This window comes from Vulpes lagopus, chromosome 1, assembly GCF_018345385.1.
Source record: "Vulpes lagopus strain Blue_001 chromosome 1, ASM1834538v1, whole genome shotgun sequence".
In the NCBI taxonomy this organism is placed as follows: Eukaryota; Metazoa; Chordata; class Mammalia; order Carnivora; family Canidae; genus Vulpes; species Vulpes lagopus.
The window spans coordinates 143755076-143782035 of NC_054824.1; the positions used below are offsets into that span (position 1 = coordinate 143755076).

The following is a 26960-nucleotide window of genomic DNA, read 5'->3' on the forward strand; positions in this document are numbered from 1 at the left end:
AGGTGGGCCTCGTGTTCCCAGCTCACGGATGATGCCCTGACACGTGGAGCGCCTGCGTCAGGGTCAGCGTGCGACCCCAGGTGCGTGAGCTCACCTACTGAGCGCCGCGGTGCCGGTGCAGGGCGCTCTTTGTCATTTCCAGCCGGCACTTCAACCCTGTGCACATGATGTCATGGTTCTCCTTTTACGGATGAAAACTGAAGGAAAAAAAAATCACACAAGCAGCGATAAGTCACTCGGCAGATGTGACCCAGCTGGTCATTGAGGAGCGCTGACCCACGGCTCGGTACCTCTCCCGGGATGCCTTTCCACCGTGGCGCTGGGCTCCAGGAATATTCTCAAGAGATGGTGGGAAAGAACCGGAGAGCAACGCGTGGAAGCAGAACTGGCCTTCGTGTGACGTGGACCATGGCTCCAGCCGGGCATCACGGACTCAGAAGACAGCCTGGCAGGAAGGCAGAAGACCCTCGGGGTCACTCCCCCGGGATCTGCCCCCTGGGGCTCTGAGAGTCAGAGCTGGGGGCAGCTGCTGGCTTCCTGGGTTCAGAGCCATCATCAAGTATTTATTAAGCTTCCACCGTGTGCAAAGAGAGTTCCAAAGAGATAGGACCAGCGACCAGCACTGCATGCATTTCTACTTCTAACCACAGCAGACTTTTTTAAAAAAGATTTATTTATTCATGAGAGACACACAGAGAGGCAGAGACATAGGCAGAGAGAGAAACAGGCTCCCTGCGGGGAAACAGATGCGGGACTCAATCCATGGCAGACGCTCAACCACTGAGACACCCAGGCGTCCCTAACCACAGCAGATTTAGGAGTCAATGAGGAAGGGGTCATTATGGGATTCCCCAGGCACACCTGGGGTTTTAAGAGGGAGGAATGCTGTCTCCTGTCCACCTGCTTCCCTAAGTAGGAAGGGAAAAGAGCAGGAGAGCCATGCACACATGCACAGTGGGTTTTAGAGCAGCTCTCTTGAATGGTGAGCATTAAGTGGGCAGAGCTCCCAAAAATGGTCCCTATGTATGCCAGTCTCACCTCTCCAATCCCTTATTGGCCCTGCTAAGAGCTAAATATTACTTGTAATCTAAGCTACAACCCCAAAAACCTGAATAATTACAATTACACAGAATAACCCTGATTGTTGTTATTATTGCCAGCTCCCTGATCATCCTCCTGCACCCTCACTGCCCCTACAAATCATAGTGCCAGGGTCAGACACAAACTTGCAGGCCCTTCAGAGCCCACCCACCCTGCAGCATGCCCTGCCTACTTGCCGCTTCCCCTCTGTCTTCCTGTTTTCCCACACACACATCCCAAACAGAGCACCTGTTTTGTTTAAGGCTCCAGAGTACATACTTGGGCTTAATGATTTCCTAATAAGTTATCATTACTATGTTGTTAGTGACAGCACGTGCCATTAGTACTGGTCCTCGGTGCCAGATACAGCATCTGGGCTGTGAAAAAATCAGGTTTCAGGAACAGACTCCAGTCCTGGGCATTTTTGTGCCCACGCCACCACCGTGACATGCCTTCTTCTTCAGCTGACCTTTCTGGGCCAGCCTCCTGCCTCTGGCTCTCCTGGCTGTGCCATCTGGATCCACACAGGAACTGTTAGAGTGGTCCTGCTGTCACAGTAGGAGGGGATGAGAAATAGCCTGGGGGCAGGGGGAAAATCAAACAGTGCTACAACCGAAGATCACCCACAGACTCACCTGGAAATGGGCTGGAGCTGGACAGCTAAGATACTGAAGCAGCTCACACCCCCCATGCAGCCTCCCTGTTTGGAGTGGGGAGAGCAGAGCCTGAGCTTTGTGGCAGACAGCCCAGGCTGGAGTCCTTTTGCCACACAGTGACCACGTGACCTCGGGCAGGGTAACTACCTTCTGATCTTCAGCGTCCCACTCTATAAGACGAGAGTTCCTGTCTTAAAGGGTTTGGAGGAGGGGTTGATGCAGGTCAGTGTTGAGTGGGCCATCCCCCCAGACCACACGGGCAACTGCTCTGCCTCAGGGCCTGACCACAGCAGCTCTTCCATCCTGGCCTGCAGTTCTCTTCCTACCACTGCTGCATGTCCAAACCCTCCCTGTCGGGAAACCCCAGCATATCCCCTTGCCCCCACCTATAACCATGTCTCCAAAACAACCCTGGAGTTGGAGCCATCAACCATTTTACAAATGAGGAAACCGAGGCATTAGGCAGGTTTTGAAACTTGCCTACAGTTACTAACCAGTAACTAGTGGCATAGCTAGAATCAAACCCAGATCTGTACAACCCTAAAACCCCAGCACTTTCCATCCGTCCTGAAATCTATATCAATGGGATTCAGTCTTATTGGTATTTATTAAGCTAAACTTTACCATATGACTCACATAATCAGCCGTCAGATGCTTATGGTTTCACTATAAAGGCAAGCTACACTTGCATGGGGTGATAAAGAACCACAACGGAGATCCAAAGCATGGTCTGGACAATAGAGTTCATTGAAGGCAGAAGGTGATTGACAGAAGTTTCATGGAGGTGGTGGGTCTTAAGCCACACCTTGAAGGATGGGCTCTTCCTCCAAACAAGTGAGGCCTCCTTAGTGTAGCGGCTCACCTCAGAGACATCGTGGGCTCAGTCCCAGACCACTGCAATAAAGCAAGGACCACAATAAGGAAGTCAAATAAGTTTTTTGGTTTCCCAGTACACTATACTGTAGTCTATTAAATGTGCAATTGCATTATGTCCCAAAAACCCCAATATATATAGATATAGATAGATTAGATATAGATATAGATATAGATATAGATATAGATATAGATATAGATATAGATATATAGATATATAGATATATAGATATATAGATATATCTTAACTAAGAAATATTTTATGATGGGGCACCTGGCTGGCTCAGAGGAGCATGTGACTCTTGATCTCGGGGTTGTAAGTTCAAGCCCCACGTTGGGTGTAGAAATTACTTAAAATCTTTTAAAAAATACTTTATTGCTAAAAAATGCATCCTTTGAGCTTTCAGCAAGTCATACTCACTGATCACAGATCACCATAACAAATATTATAAAGTTTGAAATATTGCAAAAATTACCAAAATATGACACAGCGACACAGAGTAACCAAATGCTATGGGAAAAAAATGATACCAATAGACTTGCTCGATGCAGGCTTGCTACAAACCTTCCATTTATTTAAATTAAAAAAAAACTGTATCTGCAAGGTACAATAAAGCAATGAGCAGTAAATCCAGGTGCACCTGTATAAGATGAAAGCAAGCGTGTGTGGCGGGGCTTCTAGCTCAGGAAGTACAAGGAATGTGAGGATGTGCCCATCAAACCCAGAAAGGAAGACATGGCCTTTGGCCACAAGTGGCACCTCAGGCACGCTGCCACTCACCCCACGTCCTCTCCACTCACCCCTCACCACCTCCCTCCTTAAAGCCTAATAACACCATCTTCTAGCTCCTCCAACAAGCCATGCTTCCTTCTGCCTGGCATGCCCTTCCCTACATCTTCATCTAACACATTTATTTTTGTCCTTCAAGAGATGACTCATGGGTCCTGCTTCTAGGAAGCCTTCCCTGAGCTCCCCAAATCCAGATCAGGGACCCTTCCTCCATATTTTCATGCCCTGTGCTCACCTCTATCCCTGTCTTTACCAAGAATTTTGGCTATCTCTTTGTGTGTCCTTTCCCCCTTGGTTATGACTTTCTCAAGGACAGGAATGATGTCTTCTCCAGCACTGGATCTGCAGCTCTTGCCCCTGGGTCTTACACATAATAGATGCTTAATAGATATTCATTGAACTAAACTGAGATAGAAACCCAGGAGAGGTCATTTGGAGGCAAATAAAAGGAAGTTGTTGCCCACAACAAATAATGACCACAGTTTCCCCATCAGTAAAATGAATGAATGAAATAGAAGAGATAATACTTAAAATCACTAACTTTAAATCCCATAGTCTGTGAAAATTGTTACTCCCAATAGGTTTATATGGCTGTCTTTCCGCTAAACTGTGAACTCAATGAGCACAGAAAAGGGGTCTAATTTTTTTTCTGTCTCACCAGAACTAAGCAAGGTGCCTGACCATGGATATGCTCATTAAAGGTTTATTGGATGAGTGGATAAATGGATGGATGGATGGATGGATGGATGGATGAATGGATGGATGATGGATGGGTGATAGATGGGTGGATGGGTGGATAAGTGGGTAGATAGATAGATGGGTAAATGATGGACAGGTGGATGGGTGGATAGATGGGTGGATGAATGAATGATATATGGGTAAATGGGTAGATAGGTGGGTTTGTGGATGGATGGATAAGTAGATGGATGAGTAGATAGGTGGATGGATGGATGGATGATAGATGGGTAGGTGGGTGGATAAATGGGTAGGTGGATAAATAAACAGATGGGTAGATGATGGACAGGTAAATGAGTGGATAGGTGGGTGGATGAATGGATGGATAAATGCATGGATGGCTAGATGGATAGAATTTAGATACAGTGATAGGTAATAGTGGGTTTTTAGAAAAGCCTGTGGTACTTAAGGGATAAGAGTCAGATGCCCAACCAACTGAGCCTCCCATTCATGCTTTAATAATAAAACCCGTGTGTTATGGGCAGTGTTTGCACAGCACTTTCACATAAAATACTCCATCTCCACCTCCCAGCAGCCCTGGGAGGCAGACCAGGAAAGTTCTACGACTTCATCCTTTACACCCTCACCCCTGTAAATTAAAGTTTAGAAAGATTTAAGTGACTCATTTTGGTCACTAGTTAGTTGTGGATTTGAACCCAGATCCCACGGACCCTAGACTCCTGCTGTTTCCCACCCATGCTGCCAGGAACGCCATTTCTACTAGAATTTAAGGAGCCACTCAAAGCCTTCCCAACACCCCCATCCCCCTGCCCCTTCCCCCAGTGTGACATCATTGCTATCTTCTGAATCCCCTTAGCACTTTTCCTTGGATCTTTTTGGGGACGCATTTCACCTCTTGTCTTGTATGAGAGTTGTCTGTGTTTTAATTCACACCCTAGGCCCCTCAGTGACAGAAAGCTTGTGGTAAGATTTATAAAGCTCGCACGCACACAATGCCACCCCTCACACCCTTGCAGGCTGAAGCAGGGGTCTGCAGGTGCAAGCACTCAGGGTGCTTCGGCCAGGACATGTGGCTTGCCCCTTACCTGATACTCCCCGCAAGAGGCACCGACCAGCAAGGAAAAATCTCCTGTCACCTCTCCCTGAGCCAGGACAGAACAGGTGAGGCAGGGCTCCCCTCCCTCCCCACTCTCACCTCACCCCCACCTTCCCACTCTCACTGTCTTCTCCAGCATCATGCTCTGCTGGAGAAAACCTGAACCCTTGCCTGGGTGCTTCCCTACTGCCACTTGCCTGACCATAGTGGGGATACATGGCCTGATGACCTGCGTCCTGGTGCATCTATGGGGGCCTACCCTGTGTGTGTGTGTGTGTGTGTGTGTGTGTGTGTGTGTGTGTGTTTCAACAAGCCAGTGGGGTCAGGTTAGCATCCCCCTTCTACTTATAGGTGAGCAAACTGAGCAAGGCTTCTGAGAAGGTAGCTGGCTTGTTCCATTCTCAGAGGAGGCCAATGCCCCCCAGCCCACTCACAGGTCACCCCATCCATGCAGTCACCGCCACTGAGCCACTTCCCCTTCCAGAGAAAGTCTGTCTCCTGCTCCGCTTCTGGTCCATGTTCTCTGTGAAACTCCCTTGGATAAAAGCGTGGGGAAGGTTTCATAGCCCCGTGGATACCTCTTTGGAGAGGCTAACAAGCCTGGCTTCCACCCGGCTGTGGGCTGAGGAGCCGCCGGGCATGACCTCGGGCCAGGAGCTTGACCCCCTCTGGTTCCTTCCCAGGAACACGAGCAAGCATGGCACTCTGTGCCCATGGGCCCGGCGTCCACGCCTCCCTCCACAATGGTTTGTGAAAACCGAGATACACTTTTAAATGCTTCTCCTGCCCCCTCCTCTGCAGCTTTGGAGTGAAAACTTGCTGTTCTGGCCAGATGAGTCCATCTAGCCTCGTTCATGTACTTGAGGGGTCAAGGGTCAAGTGACAGGCACTGATACCAAGTGTGGAAAGGAAGCACAGGGCGTAGGTACAGGGTGTCAATGCTCTGTCACCACCATGTTCAGCCAGGCTCACCATGAGCTGGTAGAGGTGTGCATGCTTTGCAAACTAGGAAGTGCCGCCCATGTGAACTGTGGGCCTGGGCAAGGACCGTACTAGGCTCTGGAGGCTGAGAGCTGGCCCACCTAGGTCTCTGTCCAGCCAGCGCACAGCATCGGAGCCTCCTCGCTAGGGTCTGAACAGGTGTGAAGGCTGGTATGCTCCAGATTACACTGTAGAGACAGCGGGGCACGTCCACTCCCAGGCCCCTCTGCAGTGCAGGCGTTGGCACCTTCCCACCCACCAGAGACTCAGCTTCGTAGGGCAGGATTTTTGTCGATTGTGTTTGCTGCTGAATCCCCTATGCCTGGAACAGTGCCTGGTGCAGAGCATGTTCCTGGCCCTAGTCCCAAAGGCTCAGAGAAAAAAATTACCTCTAGCAGTTTCACAAGCCCAGAGCAGGCACCTGAGCTGCCCAAGGGAGGGCCCAGAACCCAGGCGCCCCTCCGCCTCTGGCAGGGAGGGAGGCAGTGAGCCCCGGCAGCACAGGCTGACACACCCTCCTGAGTGAGGTAAGGCATGATTGACAGCGCCCCGGGGCCTAGCTGGCAGCTTGGGCCTGAACCCTCTGAGCCAGCCAGCGCTAGGGGCCCCAGACTCCCGTTGGCGTGGGGGGGGGGGGCGGTGGGCAGCTAAAGCAGTACAGCCCTGGGGGCTCCCCGCCCAGCTCTGGCTCTGAGGCCCCAGCTGGCAGACGCTTGCCCACCTGGTGCAGCAACCTTTGCTGGTTTGTGAGGAGTGTGGTGCCCTCTGCTGGCAGCAGGTGCTCACCGCCCTGCAGCCAGCACTGGGAGGAGGCCGGGGCACCCCAAGCATCACCTGCCCACCCTACCTGCTGCCTCCTCTGCCAAGGCCCTGGGACTCGCTGGTGCCAGGATTGACCCTGGTGAACATTTTCAAGGTGGTTCCTATTGGCAGGTTCCTTGAGTTTTTCCAGCATTTGGGGAAGAAGAAATCCCCCCTGTCACCATCCCAGGGGAGGCAGAATGAAGCCTCCACGTGAGGAAGTGGAGGGGTCACAGAGATGCCTCCAGGCTGTCCCTCCCAGCAGGAGAAGTCCTCCCCAGGATGAGAAGTGGCCCCTCCAAGGGCCTCTCCTCTCTCAGTTGCCAGAGGACATCAGGCACGCACCCTACCCACTGCTCCACACCAGCTCCCCGTGAGCCTCCCAAGCCCAGGCCCAGCAGCAACAGCCAGCAGCTTGGACATGAATAATGCAAAAGGGCAGGCATCTGGCTCCCCTCCCTCCCCTGCCCCCCTGTCTCCAGTGGAGTAGAAGCCAGAGGGTTGCTATGGACACTGTCCTTAACCCTCTCTGCTGGAGTCAGGGCGCCTGGCTGCCAGGCCTGCAGGCAGCGGGAGGCCTCATGGGCAGCTCAGGCCCCAGCAGCAGGAGAAGCAGAATCAGATGGGCTGAGGGAAAGGAGGAGTGACAAGATGGAAATCGCTGGAAATTGGAAGCAACAACCCCAACCTGTGCAGAGATATGGACAAAACCAATGTTGATTTAGCCAGAATTAGCAAAGCTATTGTGTCCTAACAGGCTCCCCATCAAATCAGACATCAATCGCTTGGCCAGGGCTGTTCAGGCAGGGGTATGGAGTAGAGTCTGCAGGGAAGCCCTGGACAGCCCTTTGCCCCACAAGAAAGCCAATGTGGGTCCAGGTGTTCATCCTGGCCTCTCTGCTACCCTGTGGAAGCTCCCAGCCCCTGCTGCATCCCCCCAGGGGACCCACCAGCACCCCCAGTGTGAGGACACAGCAGGCACCCCCCATTCAGCTCCAACCACTGGCCAGAAATCTAACACCTCTAATGCCATCTCTGCCCTGTGGGCCAGAGTGTAATACCTTCAGGAATGTCCCATAGAGAGATCTGGTCACTGTCACTGCTGTTCTCATCTTGTCTGTCCACAGGGCCCAAGCTCCTTCCCACCACCAAGCCGTCCACCATGAAGTCACCACACCGTCGCCTCCACACATGTCCCACAGCTGCTGCCTACGCGCCACAACCACAGCACTCCAGGTGGAGCAGCCTTCCCCTGGGCAGGGCATGGCTGGCCTCACCCTCCAGAGCCCTGGCAACCACAATGAGCCTCTAAAGAGAGGGCCCAATGTCATCGAACACAAGCCCGGTGGCCGGAGTGAACTTGCAGATGCCCTTGTCTCACTCAGCTGCAGCCATAAGGACAGTTAGCTTTGCTTTGCCCCGACTGCCACCATAAGACCCCCGTTCCTGCACGTGTCAACTCCAGAGGAAGGACATAAATGGACCAGGGAGCCCATCTCTGTCCCGAGAGCCCTGGACACACACACAAAGATAAGGATGCACACACACACTCCAGCACATGTCTGTGGACACGTGCACACACACATGCACAGGTAAGTGGGATAGATTTTGCCAAATCCCCACATTTATTTCTCCTGTGTTTTTATTTCTGCCATTAGATACAGGGAAGCAAAACAGAAGTTTTGCTTGTTTGTTTCTTCTCCAGACTGTAAGGGCTATTCCAGGGCTCACCTTGGAAAGAGGGGCTGCAAAGACCACAACGAGCGTGCACAGGGCAGCTGTGAGGCTCAAGCATTAGACTAACTCACTCCAGCACTTTATAACAAGCACAGCTCTAGCCCACACTCAGAAAACCCGCAAATTACTGCTCATCCTGGACCGTGAGGCCACTCCAGGACAGTGCCTATGGCCAATGTTGGGCCCCAAAGCGCAGAGCCTGCCATGCTGGACAGGAGGACCCCAGCCACCCCGGTCTGCTGTTTGCGCAGAGCTGCAGCCAAGCCCCTGGCACACGGCCAAATTCAGCAAGGGGTGCTCTGGCCGGGAGAGCGCCCACCAGTGCAGCCCCAGGGCAGGTGGGAGGAGGCTGGGACCTCAGTGAAGGTGAGGCCAAGGGGCCTTCTAGGCCTGGTCCTGCCCTCCACCCAGGGCACCCTCTCTTCCCACTCACCAGCCCAGGAGACCCTGGAGAGTCAAGGGAAGAGAGGACATTTTTACTCTGAATTTCCAGGCTGCCTGTCACTGGATACGGAGAAAGGAACACTTCCTCCGCTGCCCTGGTACCAGACCCAGACCATACAGCTCAGAATCAGAGCTGCAGCCATTCACCCAGCATCATGCCACCACTTCACGGGGATCCTGAGGGCTCTGGGTGGCATGTTCCGGAGTCCCCATTTTATGAAGAGAAACTGGGGCACATGGAGGCCCGTGGCCTTGCCCGAGATTCAACAGCTGAGCCTCAGACTCCGAAGGCCTGGGCCCCTCATGTTGGCCAAGTGTGAAAGTTGAGCTCCAGGATGGGAGTGCAATAAGGCCACCTATCCCAGAAAGACTATGTGCCAACACTCTGCCATTATTGTACCTGGGGGGATGTCCCACAAGGAAAGCTTGCCTCCTCTGCTTGCTTCTGAAGTTGCATCCAGAGCAAATTTACATGAAGTCACTCAACTTCCCCTGTGGCCGTCAGGGAGACTCCTGGGGAGTCCTTGAGGGCTCATCCTCCAGTGGCTTTGGACCTCCTTCTGGCATCCACTTCCAGTAGAGACACTTCTGAACCGGTCAGGAGGCAAGACGGGAAGGAAGGGAGATAGGATGAGCCCCTGCCCAGCAACCCCGAGACCGGAGGCTTCCAAACCTGCACTCTGACCCCGTCAGTGGGGCCCTTCTACATTTCCTGACCAAGGCTCCCAACACTGCCAGCTCCTCCATGCCCAGCAAAGAATGTTTAGGGGGCCAAGCGCACTCAGTCCCCCAATCTTGGCTGATGGAACTTCCATTGTAGAGGACACATTCACGAGAGATCTGCAGAGACCTGACCCCCCAGGGTTTGGACTGCAGGAGATTGAGGTGTGCATTGTTGGCGCCAAGGCAGCCATTCCCCAGAAGAGACCTCCAGAGACAAGCAAGCAGCCAGTCCTGCTATGGAAGCCTGGCTCAGCTCTACCTGGAAAGCTGTGGTCTCCTCGAGGCAGTGGACAGCAGGTAGTAGGTCCTCAACACACATTCGCTTCTCTCTCTCCTGCTTTCCATCCCTCTTCTGGGAAGGGGTTTAGCAGGGGGAGGGGAGGGGAGCATGGGGAAGTGAGGGGGCCTCCGTTGCCCAGTTCAGTGCAGAAGCTCTGACCTCAATGAGCACCATCAAGTTTGGTTAAGGCGTGGCTAAGGAGAGGGGGTGGGGCAGGCCCGCTGCTGGTTTGCATGGAGTCTGTCATGAGGGGAGGCCCTGTGGGCACCGGGAGGCAACTTGTGCCCCTAGGGTCTGGGGGTCCTGCCAGGGGAGGCCACACCTTCCCCTCTTCCACCCCCTAAAGGGGCTTGCAGAAAGCCAAGTCAGACTATCCCAGGGGTATAGGACCCAGCTCCGCGGGGAGGGGGCTGCATTTGCCCTCTGCTCCTCCTCCACCGACCCAGCCTTGGCCATTTCAGAGCAGCTCCAGCTCCGCTGGGTGAAGAGAGAAGAGAGATGTGAATCCCTGTGGCAGTTTGTCAGCCACACCAGCAAAGTGATGGTGGGGGGGCGGCGGAAGCCAGTGACTCAAAGCATGTGAAGCATGTTGGGGATCATCTGCTGTTGCCAACCGTCAAGGCCCTCGTCACCATGGAGAACTGGGAGTCGGGTGTATCTGCCTCCCCCTCAGCGCTGGTGCTGGCATACAGGCATGATTGGTGCTCGGAGCCATGGTGGGTAAGGGACTCAATCTCCACAGTGTTCAAATGTCATTGCACGCTCTCCGCACCTGGCCCCTCTAGGTCCCTTTAAAAACAGCTGAAAGAGAAACATATTGTGGGGGTGGGGAGCAGACCATTGTTGAGCATCTGTCTGGCTCTTGCTACTCATTTTGAGCCAAGGGAGCGTCAGCTCAGAGGGGCTGACTTGTCACACCATGGGACAGCAAGGCTGGCGCTCCATCGTGGAGCCTCCCAATTCCAAGGCTCACTTCCCCTCCTCACCCCTGCTTCTAGGAACTCATACTCCCCTGAACCATGGTGGGCCACCTAGGACCTCTCTGTCTCCATGGGCTGAGATGCTCTCAGTCGCCGCTGGTAAAGAAAACCCAACTTGAAAGAGTTTAAAAACAAGGACATTTATTTTCCCACAATAAGAACTTGGCAGGTAAGACTGTTCTGGGGGCAGTGTCACCATGCACATAGGTTGTTTCTTTCTGCCCCACTGTCCTCAGCATGTTGGCCACTCCCTCGTGATCACAAAATGGCTGGCAGCGCTTCCAGGCATCCCATCACCACCCTTCAACATCCAGAACCAATAAAGAGACACACCCCTGTCTTGGATTTCAATAGTGAGGAAAACTTTCCCAGAAAACTGTCCTCCCCTTCTCAATGGTCAAAAACGGGTTACATGCTCAGAGCTAGGCTGATCCCTGGCCAAGGGGGAGTGGGATGGCCGTGTTGGCTACATGGGGGCCCATCTTCCTCCAGAGCAGATGTTGATGGGACAAGTGTTAACAAAGAGCATTCAAGGAAGAAGTGAGCCCAGCACCGCGTCCCCCAAGACCAGCCAGCAGCCCAGCTGCACCACAAGGATTGTACCTCCAGGACAACTCCCTAGTGTAGACCGCAAGAACTGTGCCAGCTCAGGGTCCTCAGGACTCAGGAAGGGTGACACGCTGGCTCACATTGAGATGAGAATGGCTGGCCTTATTGTGAGCTTGCTTATCTAGAAGACACACACGTCCAATGTCATTAGATTTGCGGAAGAGATGATCCTATACAAGCAGGACAGCGAAGCCCATCCTGAAACCCTGCGGGCCACGCAGGTGACGGGAGCAGCTGCATGGTGTGAGGTCTCTAATTTCCTGTGGGAGCCCTGACAGTGATCTGTCTGGAGATGTTTCTGCTCAAGCAGGGGGACAGGAGGCCCAACGAAAGAGCCTTTATATTTTCACACCATGAATCCTGACTCCTCAGACAGATGCTTATTGAGGGAAGCAGACAGGTTCAGGCCCCTCCCCCACCAAGGCTGCCCTCCCCACAGGTCACATTCAGACTCCCTTCCTGGAGAAAGCTGAAGGGATGACCCAGAGACAGGGAGACAAGGAAAAGAACTGTGGGGAGCCAAGGGGACAGAGCAGGAGGAGGCAAGGAGGCCGAGGGCCCCACAATGGGGACAGGCAAAGATGGCCAGGGGAAGGGGACCCCCAAGGGGGAGGGCAGGAGAAGGGGAACCCCGAGGGGGGGGCAGGGGAAGGGGAACCCTGAGGGGGAGGGCAGGGGAAGGAGATGGCAGAGGGGAGAGGCAATGAGAAAAAGGAGAAAGCACAGCAGAGCTTGGCTAACCACGTGGCCACCACCTTCTCAGGGACCCATTATCACTACTGTTCACTGTGGGAACTTGCAGCAAGGACAGAAATCCAGGGGGTCATACTGTTTTTTCCAGGCCAGCAGGATCCAGATGTTTCCAGTTACTGGACCAGGCAGTCCTGAGGAGACAAGATCTCAGAGGTGAGGGGAGAAGCAGCAGGGGCTCCTGAGGTTGCAGTGACCTGTGCACTCAGACCTTTGACCCTTTTCCTGTGCTTCAAGGCTGGCATGGGGACAACAGTCCCATCCTCCCCCACAGCACCCGTAGCGTCTCCAAAAGTAACTCCCAACATGGTATCAGCTCTGTTTCCCTCTATAAGCTGCCAAGAGAATTCTTACTCATCCCTCAAGGCCCTGTTCAAATAAGCCTCCGCTGTGAGGCCTTCCCTGATCCCCACAGCCCCAAACTGGGTCAGCTGCTTCCTCTGCCAAGTGCCTCCTACTCTTTGTAGCAACACCCACCAAGGCATTTCTCTCTGGTATTGTTTGTTCTTTTAATTTAGTGTATTATTGGTTTCAGAGGTAGAGGTCGGGATTCATCTGTCTACACAATACCCAGTGCTCATCCCATCACGTGCCCTCCTTCATGCCCGTTCCCCAGTGACCCTGTCCCCCATCCCCCTTCCCCTCCTGCAACCCTCAGTTTGTTTCCTATGATTAAGAGTCTCTTGGGGTTTGTCTTCCTCTCTGATTTCATCTTTTTTTTCCCCTCTCTTCCCCTATGATCCCGTTTTGCTTCTTAAATTCCACATATGAGTGAAATCCTATAACTGTCTTTCTCTGATGAACTTATTTCACTCAGCATAATACCCTCTAGTTCCATCCATGTCAGTGCAAATGGTAGGTATTCTTTCTGATGGCTGAGGGATATTCCATTGTGTATATATACCACATCTTCTTTATCCACTCATCCATTGATGGACATCTGGGCTCTTTCCATAGTTGGGCTGTTGTGGACATTGCTGCTATAAACATTGTGGTGTAGGTGCCCCTTTGGATCACTATATTTGTATCTTTGAGGTAAATACCTAGTAGTGCAATTGCTGAGTCGTAGGGTACCCCTATTTTCAACTTTCTGAGGAACATTCGTATTGCTTTCCAGAGCGGCTGCACCAGCTTACATTCCCAACAACAGTGTACAAGGTTCCCCTTTCTCCACATCTTCGCTGACATCTGTCATTTCCTGACTTGTTACTGTCAGCCGTTCTGCCCAGCATGAGGGGGTATCTCATCATGCTTTTGATCTGTATTTTCCCACTGCCAAGCCTCACGTGGCATTGTAATCACATGTGTGTGCCCCGGCATGCAGGACACCAGGAACAGATAGGAACTCCATGCACATTTGTGAATTAATGAACAAGTTGATAAGTAAGTCTGATTTCCTGACTAGATTGTGAACTTCTCAACTCATATGGAGTTCAACTGAATCCCAGAGCACTGGAGCCAGAGAGCACTCAATGCCAACCAGCCCACATCCCGCTTAGCTTCTTAAGCGTGTGTCATCCTACAGGCCGGACAAGCTCTGCTTACATCCCAGAAAATACTTTCCTAATCTATGCCAGTTTGCAAACATAAGAGGGTTTCCATGTTTTATTTGCTTTTCTGAATTTTCATAGTAATGCTTGCTGGTGTGGAAAAATGTGGAAACAATAGAAAACAATAAAGGAGCAGAAAAATCATGTATAGTACATCTACCTAAATTAAGTATTGCTAACACGCAGCATAATTCAGTCTTTGCGTGGTGCTTTCCCCACACAACTGTTGACCACAGTTTACAAACATGAGTGTGCTCCTGAGGTGAGGTGTTTTGCTCACTTCGTTAAAGGAAACCTCACAGATACATTGTCTCTTCTCATTACCACATCAACATAATCAATAGCAATTGATAACACATCAACAATACTTCCACCTGTTTGGCGTTCTTATTGGGGAGCGCCAAGCTGCCCTTCACAGGTGTACACTGCACTCAGCCACCCACCACCCTCCGGCCCTGGCCAGCTTCTGGCCATTCTGCGTGTTAGAGCTCTGAGCCTCCATCAGGTGTGTGTGGCTGGAGAGGAAACTCCCACCAGCAGCACCACCCACAGACCCCCGACCTCCACCAGCTCAGGTGGAAGGGAAGATCCTGTGCTCTGGACCCACCACCTGAAGGCAGCAACGCTGGTGTCCTGATGCACATGAAGTGAGCTCAAGGGGCAGGACCAGCCGGTCTCCTGGCCATGACCTACCTGGAGCCCTCCATGGAGCCCAGCACCTGGTGGGGGAATGAATGAATGAATGAGTGGGGCCCAGCCAAGAGGTGGGTGAGCTGAGCCTTCTGCGGGTTGTACCGCTCGAATGAAAACACAAACCTGGGCCTCCACAGGTTGTGTGTCAGTGGTGGGATGGTGTTCCAAGCCCGTGAGCCAGAGCATTGCCAGCAGCCAGGCCACAGCCCCAGCTCAGCAACAAAGACTGAGAAACAGCAAGGCCCCCACATCCCACCCACCTCACACCCACTCTCATCTGGGCAACCAGCTGGGCAGGTGGCCTGCCAGGCGAGAAAGAGCATCAAGGGCCTTCCCATGGTCACCTGAGGAGAGCTCCACAAGCCCAAAAGCACCTATCCAGCTGTTCACTCCCCCCTGCTGCGCCCACGCATGTGCCTCCATGAGGGGTCACCTCTGTGTCCCCCAGAGGTTCTCAACCTGCTCCCCACACCCCTCCAGGGCCCAGCATCCCCTTCAGGCAGAGTCCCAGCACCTGCATCTCCTGGTCTTGGTGACCCAGCCTCGTGACAGCCTGCAACATCCCCCTCCCTGTCTCCCTACCCCTCGGGTCCAAGTCACATCCCTCACCCCATGGGCCCCATGGCCACCCCTCTGGCAGCAGAGAAATCTTTAGAAAATGCAAATCTGGTCATGTTGCTCCTCCTCCGCTTCCTATCCAACCTGACCCAACCCAACTGGACCTTTAAGGCTTCCCAGAGCTCTCAGGATAAAAGCCAAAGTCCTCCTTGGGGCACCTGTACCCCCGGGGGCACCCTCCCCACCCCAGCTGCCACACTGGCTCCTCTGGTGGCTCAAAGAGCCTGACGGCCTCACCAACCCTACCGCCCTCTTGACCTGGCCACCAAGTCCCCATGAAACCATCACCCTCAGGAAAGCCATGCCAGCTATGGCAGGGCCTCTGATGTCCACTCCACTGATACCCCACCTGCCCCCACCCTGGCTCGCTGTCTGTAGTAATCAGAGTGTGTGCTGAGCCCAGGAGCCCTCCAGCCCGCCCCTGAACAGGAGCTCCCGAGCGTGGGCCCCCAGTACCCTGGAGCCTGGAGCACAGAGGAGCCACAGGACAGTAAGTGACAAACAGAACGGAGCTGGGGGCTGTGCCCAGCCTGGGAAGCAGATGGTGGGGGGGGCCTTTCCAGGGGCAGAGAGCGTGAGCGGCAGCACCCTGGGAGCCAGCGGGGGCAGAAGACACGAGAGTCCCATTTAAAGCAAGCTTCTGGCCCCGGTCACGCTGGAGACAGGCTCACGTGAGGGTGAGGACACTCCTCAAGACAGGGGCCCAGGGATGAGGAGAAGGCAGGTGCAAGGGCCTCGTGGCTGGGAGGGTTGGTCAGAGCGGGAGCACAGGACATCACAAGAGCTTCACTTGGTGCTGCCCACACAGTCTGGCAGCCATGTGTCCAGTGTGTTGGGCCTGGGGTGTCGGGGGACACCCTCAGGGCTATGCCAGCAGGGCTATAGCTCCCTTCAGAAGATGCTCATCTGCCCTGAGCATAAGAGGCTCATGCTGAGCACAGAGGCCCAGCAGAGGGGCACGTGGGTGCCAGGCAGACCCCAGACAGGTTCCCGGATGCCCTGCATGGGCTGGAAGGGCAGTGTGGACAGAAGGCAGTGTGGATGGAGGGCAGAGTGGGCAGAGGACAGTGTGGACAGAGGACAGTGTGGACGGAGGACAGTGTGGATGGAGGGCAGTGTGGACGGAGGGCAGAGTGGACAGAGGACAGTGTGGAGAGAGGGAAGTGTGGATGGAGGGCAGTGTAGACAGAGGGCAGCATGGACAGAGGGAGGCCACTGGATGCTGCAGCAGCCGTTGCGGGGGCAGGGGCTGCACTCAGCCAGTGAGGAGGGAACGAGGGAAATCTGAGAGGCATCTGAAGGTAGGAATGACAGGGCTGGGTGACCAGGTGGCCACAGTTACGAGATCCAGGGTCTCCCCTGAATCCTGCCTTGAGTGGCTCAGTGAAGGTCCCCAGACCAGGAACACAGGAGAAACATGGGAAAGGCCTGATTGCACAGCACTTGTCCAGCGTGTTGGGCCTGGGGTGTCCGGGGACACCCTCAGGGCTATGCCAGCAGGGCTATAGCTCTCTTCGGAAGATGCTCATCTGCCCCAAGCATAAGAGGCTCACGCTGAGCACAGAGGCCCAGGAGAGGGGCATGTGGGTGCCGGGCAGACCCCAGACAGGTTCCCGGATGCCCTGCATGGGCCGGAAGGGTGTGAGCCCGGGAGAAGCAGGGATGAGGCCAGACAGCTGGGTGGAGGGCAGGTCACCGGTGGCTGTGGAGCTGTTCTAGGGACTCGGGATCCTGTCAGGAGTCACTGGGTAGCCACTGGGGGGGTTGGCCAAAGCATTGACACGGTCAGACATCTGAGCACCGGAAGGGAGAAGCAGGCTCCCCGCTGAGCACCGGGAAACAGACCCCAACAGCCACCACTCCTACTTTCTTATAACAGAATCCAACCTTTTCTCAGGAGCTTCCTGTGTGGCCAGATGTCTCGGGAAAGGACAGCCACACCTCCAGGGCAGGGGGTGAGCCACAACTGGTGGAATGCCACCACGGTGACGCTGTTCCCCTTCACAGGGACGTGAAGCCAAGGGAGTGAGAAGGGAATAAGCATGAAGCAAAGAAAAAGTCAGAAAGGATAGAGAAGCAGGTAAGGCTGTGTCTTACAGGACACCGTCAGCCCAGGTGACCATGACAGGTCTGTCCACTCAGCAGCACAACACACACTGTTCACACCTGACACGTTCACTCACACAGTCTTCATCCAGAGCCACAGAATAAATCTCAAAGAATATTAAAGAATTTAAGTTACATAAAAGTATTCCCTGGGGGCACCTAAGTGGCTCAGTCCATTAGGCGTCTGCCTTCAACTGAGGTCATGATCCTAGGATCCTGGGATCAAGTTCCATGTAGGGCCCTCTGCGCAGCGGGGAGCCTACTTCTCCCTCTGCCCCTCCCCCTGCTTATGCGCACACACGGGCTCTCTCTCAAATAAAAAATAAAATCTTTTTTTTAAAGTATTCTCTGATGATGACAAAACTCAATCAGAAATCAGTAGCAGAAAGATCACAAAAGCCTCCAACATTTGCAAACTAATGACTCACTTCCTAAGGATCCAAGGGTCAGAAATCAAATGAGACAACAGAAAGTATTTTGAATGAAAAAAAACACAATAAATTGTAATTTGCACAGAAACTGCACTCAGAACTGATCACACCAAATACTAGTGACGGAGGAACACGGGGCTAGCTGAGGACAAAGCACGAGCCTGGGACAGCACATTGACAAGTCCTTGAAACAGGCAAAGGGACATTCCTCTACAGACTCCACTGCCTCGATGTTCATACTTTGCTAAGGGCAAAGGCAATCTTAGCCCGACCCCCAGGAGGCTGGAAGTCTACCTTAACATATAAAAATTCCTATAAATAGGGATCCCTGGGTGGCGCGGCGGTTTGGCGCCTGCCTTTGGCCCAGGGCGCGATCCCGGAGACCCGGGATCGAATCCCACATCCCACGTCGGGCTCCCGGTGCATGGAGCCTGTTTCTCCCTCTGACTGTGTCTCTGCCTCTCTGTGTGTGACTATCATAAATAAATAAAAATTAAAAAAAATTATTTTTTAATCCTATAAATAAATAAATAAATAAATAAAATTCCCTTCAGAAATTTCCTTTATCTCCACCCCCCAAGATATATGTTAGCAGTCATCCGCCAAACACATGGCCCACCCATATCCATCTGAAGGGTCCTCATGACTCAGCGTTTAGTAGACGGTAATAAGTGACCTTTCCCCAACCACAGCTAGAAATTTTTTTAATCCTATAAATAAATAAATAAATAAATAAAATTCCTTCAGAAATTTCCTTTATCTCCACCCCCCAAGATATATGTTAGCAGTCATCCGCCAAACACATGGCCCACCCATATCCATCTGAAGGGTCTCATGACTCAGCGTTTAGTAGACGGTAATAAGTGACCTTTCCCCAACCACAGCTAGCCCCTCAAGGTCCTGGAAACCTTGCTTCCAAAATTCCTCAGAGAGTACGCTATCGCCAAACCCCTCCAACTCCCGGGTATATAATCAGCCACACTTCACAGGCCCGGGGCAGCAGCTCTTACTGCCCATGGGTCCCATCCCAGGCCTTTAATAAAACCACATTTTGCACCAAAGACGTCTCAAGATTTCTTTCCTGGTCGTCAGCTCCGGACCTCACCCCACCAAACTTCACCTATATTCCAAAACGTCATCACCAGTATCACAGGAGAATGAAGGTCTCCAAGCAACAACTTCAGCTTTTATGCTAAGAAATTAGATGGGGGAAGGGGGAAATAACCCTAAGTAAATGAAAACAAGGAGTATCAGGTACAAAACTCTGAAACAGAAAGCATAAAAGCATTAGGAAAAACTCCATGCAACCAAAAGCTGGATCTTTGAGAAATTTTTTTTTAAAAAAAAAATTTTTTTGATGACTCTCTAGCTAGACCAACTAGAAAAAAAGAGAAAAGACAAAAATTTGTTGATCTCAGGTTTGAAAAGGTAACATCCCTATGGATGCTCAGATACCAAGAGGACCTTGAGGAAATGCTGCAAACAACTCTGCCAACCAGCTTGACAACTACCTTAGTTTGAAAGGCACAAACTGGGATCCCTGGGTGGCGCAGCGGTTTGGCGCCTGCCTTTGGCCCAGGGCGCGATCCTGGAGACCCGGGATCGAATCCCACATCAGGCTCCCGGTGCATGGAGCCTGCTTCTCCCTCCGCCTGTGTCTCTGCCTCTCTCTCTCTCTCTGTGACTATCATAAATAAATAAAAATAAATAAATAAAAATAAAAAAAAAAAAAGGCACAAACTACTGAAGTTCACGTGGGAGGAAATAAATAGCATGAATAATCCTACATCTAGCAAAGAAGTTGGATTTCTAGTCTAAAGTCTTCCCACAAGGAAAGCCCAGCCCCAGGCAAATTCAGCAGCCAATCCTTCCCAGCATTTAAAAGTGTCCTATAGACACTTCCAAAAAATTGAGGAGGAGGGGATATTGCCTGTTCACTGTGTGAGGCTGGAATTATCATGACACCAAAACTCGACAGAGACATTATGAGAAAAGAAAATGCAGATCAGGGCAGCCTGGGTGGCTCAGTGGTTTAGCGCTGCCTTTGGCCCAGGGTGTGATCCTGGAGACCCGGGATTGAGTCCCACATCAGGCTCCCTGCATGGAGCCTGCTTCTCCCTCTGCCTGTGTCTCTGCCTCTCTCTGGTCTCTCATGAATAAATAAATAAATAAAATCTTTTAAAAAAATGCAGATCAAAATTCCTCATAAATATAGCCACAAGAGTGGATGGAACAGGAAGGTATTATGCTGAGTGAAATGAGTCAATCAGAGGACAAACATTATATGGTCTCATTCATTTGGGGAATATAAAAATTAATGAAAGGGAATAAAGGGAAAGGAGAGAAATGAATGAAAATATCAGTGAGGGTTACAAAACATGAGAGACACCTAACTCTGGGAAATGAACGAGGGGTAGTGGAAAGGGAGGTGGGCAGGGGGTTGGGGTGACTGGGTGATGAGCACTGAGGAGAGTACTTGCTGGGATGAACACTGGGTGTTATGCTATATGTTGGCAAATTGAACTCCAAGAAAAAAATTTTTTTTAATTAAATAAAAATAAAAAATAAAAAAATAAACATAGCCACAAGCCTAAATCAAAATATAGCAAATTAAATCCAACAATATATAAAAATGATAACAACACATGATCAAGTGGTATTTAGCCAAGGAAAGCAAGGTTTTTTCAAGATTTGATAATCAATCAATATATAACTCACCTAATTAACAAACTAAAACAGAAAAAAATAATAAGATATTATAGTTGTGGAAGACATATTTGTTTGAAAAAAATTCAACACAAATTCCTGGTTAACAAAAACCTTCAGAAAACTAGGAATGGAGCAAACCATCTCAACCTGGTAAAGGACGTCTACAAAAAGCCTCCAGCTCACAGCATACTCAACACTTGACGTAAGAGCTTCGCCCTCAGGTGGAAAATGATCCACGTCCACTCTCACAACCAGCCAGGTCAACGTGAGGCTCCAGCCAGTGCAGCAAGACAAGAAAGAGAAATTAAAAGCAACTAAAATAGAAAGGAAGATGTGAAACGGTCTTATTCAGAGATGTCATGATAATAACCTATGGAGAAAATTTGATGAAAGTCTCCAAAAAAGCTACTAGAAATGATAAGTGAGTTCAACCAGTTTGCAGGATATAAGATCAATATACAAAGCTTAGGGGGCACCTGGGTGGCTCGGTGGTTGAGCGTCTGCCTTTGGCTCAGGTTGTGATCCCAGGGTCCTGGAATCGAGTCCTGCATCGGGCTCCCCGCAGGGAGCCTGCTTCTCCCTCTGCTGGTGTCTCTGCCTCTCTCTGTGTCTCTCATGAATAAATAAATAAAATCTTAAAAAGAAAACTCAGTTGCATTTCTATGCATTAGCAATAAACCCTCAAAAAATTGAAATAAACAGGATAGCCCCGGTGGCCCAGCAGTTTGGCACCGCCTGCAGCCTGGGGTGTGATCCTGGAGACCGGGATCGAGTCCGGCATCGGGCTCCCTGCATGGAGCCTACTTCTCTCTTCTTACACAAATTCTCTGAAAATAATCTTTCCTGCCTACCCAGTCTGCCAGGCAAACAGCAGGAAGCCTCAGCAGAACAGCAAAGTATTCTGTCCTTCTGGAATCTGGGACCCCCAGCCCCCAGCCCGTGTACCCTGCCGGGGCTCAGCTACCAAAGTGAAGCCTGGGGCAAGTCACTGGTGGGCCTGAGCCTCAGATCCCCCAGTGGCCCCCCTGCCAGTGGGAGAATCAGGTGGGGTCTCTGCTCCTCTGACAGGCTGTCAGGCTCCGGGGCTGGTGAGAGCCGGCTGGGGAATTGGCCCCCCAGCTGGCGCGGGCAGCATGGGCACAGGACCCTGGGTTCTAGCCGACCCCATGCTCCGCAGGGACAATGGAAGAGATGCTGGTGGCAGAAAGGGATTGGGGGACTGAGGGAGAGCAGGAGTTCAGGGTCCCCCCCGCCCCCCGCCTTCTGACACACAGCTCCAGCAGCCCTGCTTCCTTTCTCACTCAGGAATCCCACATGGGAGTCACCACCTGAGACTTGCCCTCTCCCACGCCAAGCTCATCCAGAGCAGTAGAACCAGACAGCCAGCTCTGCCTCCAGCCCTGCCTGTTGCAGGGGGTGGGGGGGTGCCCATCCAGGGCTCCTGCTGCTGTCCTGGGCCCACAAAGTGGCCTGGTTTTATCCCACTGAGGGCACCCAGCCCTGGCCTCCCTCCTCCTTCCATCCCTCTGGTTCAGGCCCTCCCCCAGATTTCCACTGCAGACACCCCACCGATGAAGGGAAGGAACAAAGCTTTAGCCGTGGAATAAATAGCCAGGGCCAATGGGAAGTCAGTGTGTGGGAGGGGGTGCCCCCATGCCCCATGGGCCCAGCACACTTCCCTGGAAGGATGGCTGTCATCCCTCACCCCTCACCGCGCCCCCCACCCGCCCACGACCCACGCCAGCACCACCTCCCCCGGGACCTCACTCTTGCTTCCTGGGAAGAGACCTGGTGCGACCTGGCAGGAGCCCAAGCATCCCTCTGTGAGCAGACCACCAGCTTCCCCCCACCCAGGCTGCCCTCTGTGCCCCACTCCTGTGGGAGTGGTGTCCTTGCACCAGTCTCAGGGTCTGACCCCCCTTCTCCCTCTCAGGGACTCAGCTCCTGCCCCTGCCTGCCTTCTCTTGCATCATTAATTTCTCCTCCCCCACAAAACACCTGTCAGCATGTACAGAGGCCCACCTCAGGTTCACAGTCTGGTTCACGTGTATGACAGTGCATCTTGCCCACCTGGCACTGTGCTAGATGCTGGGCATACCGTGAGGGAGCCCAGGCCCAGCTTTGCGGGCTGCAGATGGTGGCAGGGAGCACTGCTGAGCAGAGTGGTGGGGCTGCGGCACTGGACAAAGGGTTCTGTGGGACATCTTGCCCTGGAGAGGGACACAGGGGACAACATAAGCAGAGCGGGAGATGGCACGGGAGCGTGACCATAAGGTACCCACTGAACAGAACCCTAACCCTTGCAGGGAGATAGCTGCCACCGCCACCAGTGACCCTGAGAAACACGGAGAGAGGAGGGCAAGAGGGGCTCTAGCATGGCTTACCGGGAGCTCAGGTAACAGATGGTTTGCTGAGCTGGTCACCAAAGTGAGGCCTGTGGAGACAGATGATGGAAGGAAACCCAGGATGAGCAAACCTCGATGTGCACCTGCCTGGAGCTTGCACGTCCAGCACACACCGTGTGGACCTCCCAAGCTCACTGGATTTTAGAAAACCACAGGTATGACACAGTAGGCAGGCATTCAAGTTCCAAAGTGTGTGGAGAAGCTGCTCTGGGCCCAGGGCCACCAAAGGGCGCAGCAGAGCCCGCTCCAGGGCTGACTCCGGATGGCTGCACACTCCCAGCTCAAGATGGGCTCAGACAGCGCATCAGGGGCCGTAGTCAGGACCTCCTCCCAGATTAGGTGGCAGAAGACCTGCGGGGGGCGAGGGGTGGAAGAGTCGAGGTCAGCCGGACATGCCAAGAGGGTACCAAGGAGTAGAGGCAGGTGTGGGGAGCCAGGCAAGCCCACTCAAGGTTCAGCATCCCAGACTGGCATCAGCCATCTGCCCTGTGCTCATATCCATTTCTCTATTTCTATGTTTTCCTTGACTTCTTAGTAGAATTCATTTCCCCACACATGCCCACAGGTTAGGAGGCAGGGGAGGGGGGAACACAAAAACTGGAATAGAGGCTTAATTCCAGCCCCACCCCCGTTTCTGGCTGCACGGTCTGGGACCTGGGGGAAGACAGTCACAGTCCCTAGACCCCTGCAGGACAAGCAGGTGAGGAGCAGGACCCCCCACTCTGCAGAGACCCTTCACCTTTCCGTGCCCCTGTATCTTCGTTTCAAATGGGAACAAGGGGGATCCCTGGGTGGCCCAGCGGTTTAGCGCCTGCCTTTGGCCCAGGGCGCGATCCTGGAGTCCCGGGATCGAATCCCACGTCGGGCTCTCGGTGCATGGAGCCTGCTTCTCCCTCTGCCTATCTCTCTGCCTCTCTCTCTCTCTCTCTCTGTGTGACTATCATAAATAAATTTTAAAAAATGGGAACAAGGACAGCGCTATCATGAGAATGAAATGAAATCATCCCCATGAGCGTGCGCAGTAAAGTGCAATGCCCGCATGGCAAAAGCAAGGTGTGAGCTCCCCACTGTGGCGCTAGTGGTGACAGGGCAGGCGCTAAGCACGGATGCTGGAACAGCACCTGGCCCAGGCCTGCAGTCCTCTTCAGGACCGGCCAGCCCCTGCTGCAGGAGCCCCCAGGGACCCATGTGCCGCCGGCTCAGGGCTGGATGTGTCTGCAAATTCACCAGAGCTGTTATGACAAGGGACACTGCTAGCAGACAGCCTCAACGCCCAGATGAACAGAGGCCTCGTGCAAGGCCGGGCCTCCACCTCCCGGGTCCCAGCCCTGACCAACAGCCCTGGACATGCACCGGTCTCTTTGCTCCTCGTCCCCCAGCACACCAGGCGTGTTCCCTCCTGGGAAGTGACCCTGTGGCCCCCCTACCCTGGTATGGCTTGATTTACCTGAACAGGACATGCCAGGTGGCCTTGGCTTCCTCAGGGAAGTCTGGAAAAGCCCAGAAAGTAGGTCATGCTCCAAAGCGCTCAAACTGCACGTCCTCTGCCAGCCTCCAGTAGAGGGCACAGGCCTCCTGCTCTCTCGGGGACATGAAGAACAGGAGACAAGCTCCAGGTGGGAGTCCTGGGACTTTGTCTCAGCATCGCCACCCGTTGCTCTATGACCCTGAGCGCACCAGTTCCCCTCCCTTGGCCTCAGCTTCCTCATCGGCAAGTGAAGGATTTGGAGCAAGATCTCAAGGCCTGTCATGATACTTGCATCTGTGACATCGCACATCTTGGTGGCCCCTCGGAAAGCTGCCACACAGACCTGACACAGACCCTTCCACCACCCCTGAAACTGGAAGTCATTTATGACAGGCAAACAGAGGCCGGCAGCAGGCATACTTCTCACCTCCTGGGGGGCCCTCACTGCCCTCACCTGGGCTCCTGAGGAACTCAGCTTGGTCTGGATGTGCTCTGGACCCACCTAGAAGGAAAAGGCTAAACCCCTGAGATGTACAGAGGGGCTCATCACTGCACGTGGCTGTCAGGCAGCAGGGCCCTTCCAGGTCCTGGACTGGGCCATGCAGGAAGCAGCCTTTGACCCCCTACAACGAAGGCTGCTCAGCTCCCTGTCACCCGTTCATCAGGTCACACACGAACATGACAGCAGCCAGCACCAGTCATGGCTCTGGTGCCCACAGGGATGTCCTGGGCCAAGCACAGTCTTCAGGTCCCTCCAGGCAGCCTTGCCCCAACACCAGTGAACAGAAGACCGGGAGGCACAGCCCTGTGTGGCTCCTCGCAGGGGTGGCAGCGAGCTCCAGACAGAACGACCCACGAATAGACAAGAAAGCTCTGCCCCCTTGGAGAAGCCCCTTGGTCTGGGCCTCCTTGGACATGCTGTGGGACAAGGAGTGTGACCCGATGAGTGCACAGGACACACACACAGCACATGGACAGTGCAGCAGAGACAGCACAGCACCTGCATGCTGGGAAAGTGGGGGGGTGGGGGGATGACTGTCATAGTAGTATGCTCACGCCCTCCTGCAAGACTCCATTTGTCCGTGGCCTGCAATCAGCAGCAGGAGTATTTACATCATACAGACGGTTAAACGCTAAAATTCAGCCACAGGGAGTGTTGACTACTTCAAGGTGGTGAGCTCAGAATGCCACTCTGTTTCCCAACACTTCCCAAATTCTCCATTTTCACTGAATTTACTAGCACTAGATTCAAAAAGCAGAAAACCATTTCCTGTGTTACTCATGGAGCAGCGAGGCAGGGAGGAAACGCATTCTAGGGACCCTTGGGAGGTGACAGGTGCAAGCCTGAGCCCCAGGAAGGGCACTCCGGGCAGGAACAGCATACACAAAGGCACAGAGACATGGATGCTGAAACAACTTTTTAAAACTCCTCTCTGGGGATCCCTGGGTGGCTCAGGGGTTTAGCGCCTGCCTTCAGCCCACGGCGTGATCCTGGAGTTCCAGAATTGAGTCCCACATCTGGCTCTATGCATGGAGCCTGCTTCTCCCTCTGCCTGTATCTCTGCCTCTCTCTCTCATGAATAAATAAAATCTTTAAAATAAATAAATAAATAAAACTCCTCTCTAAAAACTGGCGTGGAGGAAGCTTTTGCACTGTTACATTACAGGCACCATTTATTCTTGCTGAAAAGTACATGCCTCACCTGGCCCCCTTCACCAGAATTTAGCACCAAATTTCCTTGGCTGTTTCTAAAATCCAAATCCAGTCGTAGGGGGTGAGAATTCACCATCTAGGATCAGCTCCTCAATGCAAAGAGCCCCCAGACACCTGGTAGAGGCCACACCCCCGAAAAACCTGCTCTGTCACCCAAGTTGACTGCTGGTGGTGGCAGGCACATGGATGTATGAGGCCAATGTCCATCTCATTACTCAGAATCGCTTTATAGGAAACAATGAGCACCAATGTTTTCCTCCTAAGATATATCCACATTCTGCCTTGGATGCCAGAATGTGAATTTCAAAAATGAAGGTGAAACAAAAAAATGTCCACAAGCATCCAGATGGAGAAAGGAGATTACCTGCCAAGGAACAAAACTCAAGGTGGCCTCAGACTTGGCGACATTGACTGTGGCAGACAATGGAACCAGGTCATGATCCCATGCCAGCCAAGGCAGTGTCCAGGTGTACTGGTAACCGAATGTCATCCTGTCATTCATGGGGGCTCAGAAAAGAGATTGACCAGACACTTTTTATTTAAAAAAATATCTGAAGGCACATCAACTGTCTGGAGAGGAATTAAAATACAAAATTCAAAAATGGAGAAGTTTCTCAACTTCCATGAAAGGACCAAAGTGCAGTAAACCAGTTAAATATTTTAAATAAATTATTATTATAAACATGTTTCAAGAAGTGCCTAGGTGGCTCAGTCGGTTAAGCCTCTGCCTTAGACTCAGGTCATGATCTCGGGGTCCCGGGATGGAGCCC

At 52.7% G+C, this 26960-nt stretch overlaps 2 long non-coding RNA genes across 2 annotated transcripts; both read right to left on the bottom strand.

Moving 5' to 3' along the window:
• Positions 1-708: 708 nt before the first annotated feature.
• LOC121496656 lies at positions 709-13129 on the bottom strand. The gene is made up of 5 exons (XR_005989307.1): positions 11741-13129; positions 9555-10958; positions 2373-2630; positions 1716-1927; positions 709-1625 (listed from the first exon to the last, which is right to left on the bottom strand). It is a non-coding gene; the product is annotated as an uncharacterized LOC121496656 (long non-coding RNA).
• A 454-nt stretch (positions 13130-13583) lies between these two features.
• On the bottom strand, positions 13584-26942 carry LOC121501519. Its single transcript, XR_005990622.1, has 3 exons — positions 22988-26942; positions 22674-22813; positions 13584-14765 (listed from the first exon to the last, which is right to left on the bottom strand). It is a non-coding gene; the product is annotated as an uncharacterized LOC121501519 (long non-coding RNA).
• Between the last annotated feature and the right edge of the window lie 18 nt (positions 26943-26960).